Below are 6,552 nucleotides of genomic sequence, written 5' to 3' on the forward strand. Positions count from 1 at the left end.
GAGAGCTGGAGCTCTGATGGAGTCAGGACTCAGAGACACGAGGAGAGCTGGAGCTCTGATGGAGTCAGGACTCAGAGAGACACGAGGAGAGCTGGAGCTCTGATGGAGTCAGGACTCAGAGAGACACGAGGAGAGCTGGAGCTCTGATGGAGTCAGGACTCAGAGACACGAGGAGAGCTGGAGCTCTGATGGAGTCAGGACTCAGAGAGACACGAGGAGAGCTGGAGCTCTGATGGAGTCAGGACTCAGAGACACGAGGAGAGCTGGAGCTCTGATGGAGTCAGGACTCAGAGAGACGAGGAGAGCTGGAGCTCTGATGGAGTCAGGACTCAGAGAGACACGAGGAGAGCTGGAGCTCTGATGGCAAACACTGACGGTTTATTTGGAGCTTCGGCCGGATAATTCACGGGCCACGGTCTGACCACACGGTAGAGATGCCACAATCCATTCTGAAGAGCCCTCCCTCTGGTAGGAGGTTTTAACTAGTTTTGCTAAGGGTAATCAACATTCTTCAATAGATAGACCGAACAGCTGAGGAAACTGAATCACATTTGTTGTCGCTTATGGCTCGGGGTCATCTACACCCCGAGAAGGATGTGTTCCAGGTGTCCCACAACAATGACTATCTCTGACCGAGAGTTGCCCGGTCACAAACTGGTAATATCAACAACATGCTAGGGCAGCCCCTCCTTAAGGGAGATAGCGGCTGCTCAAGGTTGGGTATCTGTGTCAGAGGGCGAAAGGTAAACATGTGCACAGAATTATTCCCTGACAAAATGGAATGATATTTAAGTTGGGATTTATTTGAGTGTAATATTTAGTGAAAACCCATTAACAACCCAGTCACATCAAGGACAAAACTGAATGATTTCCTGCACTTTTCTGAATGAATGTGTATGCTTTTATTTTGAAGGGAGTATCTGCACTCAACCGGAAGTACCCCCAATTTCTCTCGGTACTTTCACTAAGAGGCGCTCAGCTGTTCAGCATCAACAACACGGGGTATCACACACAAAGACACAAAGTACCAGCAGCAGAGACAACAACAACATCAACAAACACAAACACACAAACAGCTGCTCTGATGTTTAGTTCTGGTTTTCAAAAAAAAAAGTATAATTATTTTAGGAATGAGATCAGAACTTCTTTCATGCACCGAAACAGCCCGGGCAAAGATAAGGGGAAACGGAAGAGGATGACTGTGAGAAACATCTGGTGTTATCTGATCAAAAAGATGTGTGTTTGTGCAGGAGAGGAAGAGGAGAGGAAGAGGAGAGGAAAAGGAAACCAGTGCAAGTTGAACCCAGTGGATGAAGGATGAGGGAAGAGGGAGATAACCAGAATGTTTCAGAATAAAGCCTGTCAGATGTCTGTCATTTCAGACAGAGCAACGCCAATATTATGAGTCAGCCTCTCCTCCTGTGAGTGTGTTTGTGAGAGTGTGTGAGCGTGTGAGTGTGTGTGTGGAGCATCCTCGGTGCAGACATACCTGAATCCAGAGACAAATGAAGCTGCTCCTTTTCAGTTAAATCTCTTAAAATGTCTCTGGTCGACAGACACAGACCCAGAGAGAATCAGATGTGTTCGGTGGTTTCAGGATGTGTGTTAGTCTCTCTTTGAATCACTGTGTCTCCCCCTCATTGCTGCTGCTTTATAGCAGCGCAGCACAAACAACCGAGCCCTCCCATTGGTCCGCGGCTGAGCTAGAGACCAGCGGCAGCCAATCAGAGCGCAGGGACATAATACATGAGTGTTGTTTCTCAATACTTCGTTAATGTTGGGAACACAGGTGAACAGCTGATAGTGGTGGGATTAAAGAGGGGCTTTTGTGTTTACATACATATCTTTATCTTTATTGGACATATTTTACAAGTAACTTATATATTATTTTCTTATGTAATATTAAACACATTCTTTATATTTAATTTAGTTATATATTTTTATTCAAAACATATCATATCTATTATTCTGAAATGGACCAATCTGCACAATGACTACTTTTACTGTCGCTACTTTAACTATATTTTGATGAGAATACTTTTCTACTTTTACTTGAGGGACATTTTGAATGCAGAACTTTTACTGTAACAGAGTATTCCTACACTCTGGTACTTCTACTTTTACTAAGTACAAGATCTGAGTACTTCTACTTTTACTGAAGTACAAGACCTGAGTACTTCTACTTTTACTCAAGTACAAGATCTGAGTACTTCTACTTTTATTCAAGTACAAGATCTGAGTACTTCTACTTTTACTCAAGTACAAGATCTGAGTACTTCTACTTTTACTCAAGTACAAGATCTGAGTACTTCTACTTTTACTCAAGTACAAGATCTGAGTACTTCTACTTTTACTCAAGTACAAGATCTGAGTACTTCTACTTTTACTCAAGTACAAGATCTGAGTACTTCTACTTTTACTCAAGTACAAGATCTGAGTACTTCTACTTTTACTCAAGTACATGATCTGAGTACTTCTACTTTTACTTTAACTCAAGATCTGAGTACTTCTACTTTCACTCAAGAACAAGATCTGAGTACTTCTACTTGAGTAACATTTTACAGTGTCTTCGCTGCAGCAGCTCCTTCAGAACATTTAGTCCTAAAGCCATAAAAGACTTGATTGTCTGTTTTAAAAGTTATATATTTTATGTTTGGGGAAAACAAAAAGAGTACCAAGTTTTCTTAGAAAGTTCTTAGAAGTTCTCCCTTTTCTGTGAATTGCTATCAAACAAGTCCTTCCTCCTTGTTTCCTATGTGCTTTACTCCTAAATATTTAGCCTGCAGGCTTTAAATCTGTCCCGTCTCTCACCGCCACACTGTTCTCCTTCTGCTTCATGACAGAACATTCCTGGGGAAAAAATGGGAGGTTTTCAGAGGATGGGAAGCAAGAAAAACTAACTGAGAGAGAGATGTATTTTACTCTGAGGGCGCCACCTGCTGGCTGCTTTAAAAACTGTAGGCGTATACATTGCATACATATTACATTTCCCAACCAAACCTTAAATTGTAGACAGACTTTGAGTGGAATCTCAAAAGAGGATTTATTTAACAAAAACACTTTCAAACGCCTCCAACAAAAGCACAAACACAACATATAACTGGAGGAATGGTTATTTGAAGGTTCCCAGTGAATGTACAACAAAAAAAAAAAAATCAGGACTACGCAAAAAGTAACAATTCAGAAAAAAAGAAACATCTGGAGAAAAAGTCAAAATGCAGAAAAAGTCAGAATCTTGTGAAACAAAGTCAGAATTCTTTTAAAAAAAGGTGGAATTATGAAAAAACTTCAGAATTCAGAAAAATGTCTGAACATAAAAAAAGTCACAATCCTAAAAAAAAGTCAGAATTATGAATAAAAACTTCTGAATTATTAAAAATACAGAGCCATGAAAAATCTGCAAAAGAATTAAGAAAAGAGTCAGAATTATGAAAAAAATCGGAATTATGATTTTTGTTTTCGAATTATGAGAAAAAATGTAATCGTCCATAATAAGTTAATAACAAAACATCACAATGGATCAAATCTTATTATTTTTCAGGCAAAACATAGTTGTTGTTGTTTACCTATGATATGTAGTGTAGTAGACGTTTAAGGTGTCATCAAAAAATACAAACAATTCACAACAAATTTTAATTTTCAAATTTATTTTCAAATCTTTAGTATCTCATCTTTTAGTGTGTTTGTATAATCATACATTGGTTTGGTGCATACAGTGAGTCAGGAGTGCATCAGTGATTCAAAACACAGGAGCATGTTTAGTTTCTTTATGTCATATTCCACATAAATCTGCAGTTTCTTTATCAAACAAGGCACAGGAACACGTTTGCATCGTAGCTTTTCCTCTCATTTATAACACAAACTGTACATATAGATCTCCCTCCTGAAAAACAACAATATAATAATATCATCATATAAATCATACATCAGAATCACTAGAAATCAAAATCTTTGGCTAGTTCTCTTTAAGTGCGGAGCCGTGCACAGAGGAAGTCACGTCGTCGAGAACAAAAAATAACTTGGCAAAATGTTCGAGCTCCTCTTCAAAGTTTTACATTTTAAACTTTAAGAGGATCAGTCTCTGGTCAACGCTAGACGGAGAAATGTTCTGCAGGAAACCTTCATCTGAACTGCTGGGATATTTTATTTTTAGTGTAGAAGTATTTCAGAAAAACATTTTACTATGTTTGAATAATTTCTTTAACTTTTTTTAGTGTAGAAATATTTTACTAAAATATTTAATTTTTTATAGTGTAGAAATATTTTAATACAATTTTGTATTACTATTTTTAATATTGCATAACAAGATACAATTTTCTACCCTGGAAAACCTTTGAATGTTTTATATTTTCTGGTATCAAAGGAACAGTTTAATATATGTTTATGTGCCATTAGAGCTGCATTTTTTATGCAAGAAAATGTCTCTAAATGCTGTTTTCAGCCTCTCAAATATGAAGTTTTTTTGTCTTTATTTAGTCAATATACTAACACAGATTTCCACCAAAAAACAAACAAATAACAACATTAAAGATCATCAAAAATTTCATTGCGTACATGTTTTTGGCATTTCAATATTGACTAATTTGGTCAAAAAATATCATGATAATTGATTGTCTGCACAAATCACAAATCAGAACACATCACATCTATCCCCGACTTAATGTGGCTTTAAATTGAGTTTTCGTCGCACTTTTTGGTATAAATGCTTTTCAAATACAGAGAAAGATATTGAATATTAATCTAAAGTAAAAACATCAGAGCAGTTCAGTCTCAGGTGAGGGGGGGAGGCAAAGCAGGGAGGACATGGGGGGAAAACTCAGGGTTTTAATCTAATCTGAACTCGACTCATTCTCACGTTGAGTGTCATGGTTTTCATCCGTTAATATCGAATAAATTAGTCAAAGAAAAGATGGAAAGGCACGTCTTTCAGCTTCCTGTTCACATTCCTCTCGCCGTCTCTCACATGCTTTTACTCTTCAGTTTCTTGTAGTGAATCCCACAGAATCTCTTATTCAAAACACAAGGATCCCTTCAATCCCCGACCCTCTACTCTGCCCACCTTCAAAACAACCCCCGGTTAGAAAAGTTGAAAGTAAATAAAGTTTCATTTGAGGCAAGAAACAAACCCTGGTTTTCATCGACGGCTTCTCCTCTTATTCTGACACCTTCCCTCATTGTTTCCTTGGTCAAGTTCCCAAAAATAAAGCACATTAAACACACGCGGTGCGAGAAAAACGCACCGCGATATTTGTTATTCCTTGGCCTCGTATATAAAATCAGAAAATATTCAAACAGCAACAGTATTAACGCCCCAAAAATATAATATATAAACATAAATATATCAATTAGTTTGCTGGATTTGTATTTTTTTTGTCTTTTCTGTTATTGGAAGCACATTCCACCTGGAGTGACAGCTGGCGTCTGATTGGAGGAGGGGTGTGTGTGTGTGTGTGTGTGTGTGTGTGTGTGTGTGTGTGTGTGTGTGTGTGTGTGTGTGTGTGTGTGTGTGTGTGTCATCATCTGGAGTTCAGTCTTGGAGCCGTCTGGATCCAAAGAAAAAAAAAACGGCATGTCAAATGATTGATTTTATACATTTTTATTATGTCTTTTGATTATTAGTAATAACACAGAATTAGCTATTTACCAATTTTATTGTTTGCATTTTATCTATTGAAGCAAAACCATTTTTTTTGGTAAATTAAATCAAAAGTAAGAATGTAATATTTTATTAGATTTTGCCACTCATTCAGCTTCGTGCTATTGGTGCTGATATTTTATATTTTCTGCCAAACATTCAACAGTTTTTGGTTTATTTCACAAGAGATTTCAGATTTTTTTGATTTGGGAAATGGACTGTACTATAAAGCGCTTTATCAGGTCTTTACGACATCTCATAAAGCCTCTGAGTCCTGAATACTCCGAGCCCAGAATTTCTTTTTTCAGATCCAACTCTGGTGTTATTCAGACTAAGAAGGAAATCTGAGGTGTTAACATTTGAGCTTTAGGTAAACATGCTCTAACGGAGGATATTTATTTAGACTCACCACAGACAGGTGTCCATTCTTGGCTTTGGCCACCAGGAGTTCTGATCCGGGCGTGAAGTCGATGATCCCCTCCTTCCCCTGAGCCACGCTGTACTTTATACTGAGAGAAGAAGAAGAAGAGGGTTAGTGGGTGAAGAGGATGCAGTGAGAAGGAGGAGAGATTCATTTCTAACAAGAGTTATCCTGCAGTGAGCGTTACGGAAAGAAATGCAGGATTACATCAAGTTAAAGGGGCCCTATTCCTGCTGATGTTCAGGTCTGTATCAGTATGTAGTGTCTCTACTTTAAAGAGTCCTCTCCTGCTGATGTTCAGGTGTATATCAGTATGTAGTGTCTCTACTTTAAAGAGTCCTCTCCTGCTGATGTTCAGGTGTATATCAGTATGTAGTGTCTCTACTTTAAAGAGTCCTCTCCTGCTGATGTTCAGGTGTATATCAGTATGTAGTGTCTCTACTTTACATGTCTCCATGCTTTAATGGTCAAAAAGCTCTTTCTGCAGCACCTCTTT

At 38.1% G+C, this 6,552-nt stretch overlaps 1 long non-coding RNA gene across 1 annotated transcript; it reads right to left on the bottom strand.

The window, feature by feature from the left end:
• Positions 1 to 3,627: 3,627 nt before the first annotated feature.
• LOC104948698 (uncharacterized) lies at positions 3,628 to 6,177 on the bottom strand. The gene is made up of 2 exons (XR_798722.1): positions 6,045 to 6,177; positions 3,628 to 5,543 (listed from the first exon to the last, which is right to left on the bottom strand). It is a non-coding gene; the product is annotated as an uncharacterized lncRNA (long non-coding RNA).
• Positions 6,178 to 6,552: the final 375 nt, after the last annotated feature.

The sequence above is a fragment of the Notothenia coriiceps genome, unplaced genomic scaffold (genome assembly GCF_000735185.1).
Source record: "Notothenia coriiceps isolate Sejong01 unplaced genomic scaffold, NC01 NC01_scaffold00014903, whole genome shotgun sequence".
NCBI classification, from domain to species: Eukaryota; Metazoa; Chordata; class Actinopteri; order Perciformes; family Nototheniidae; genus Notothenia; species Notothenia coriiceps.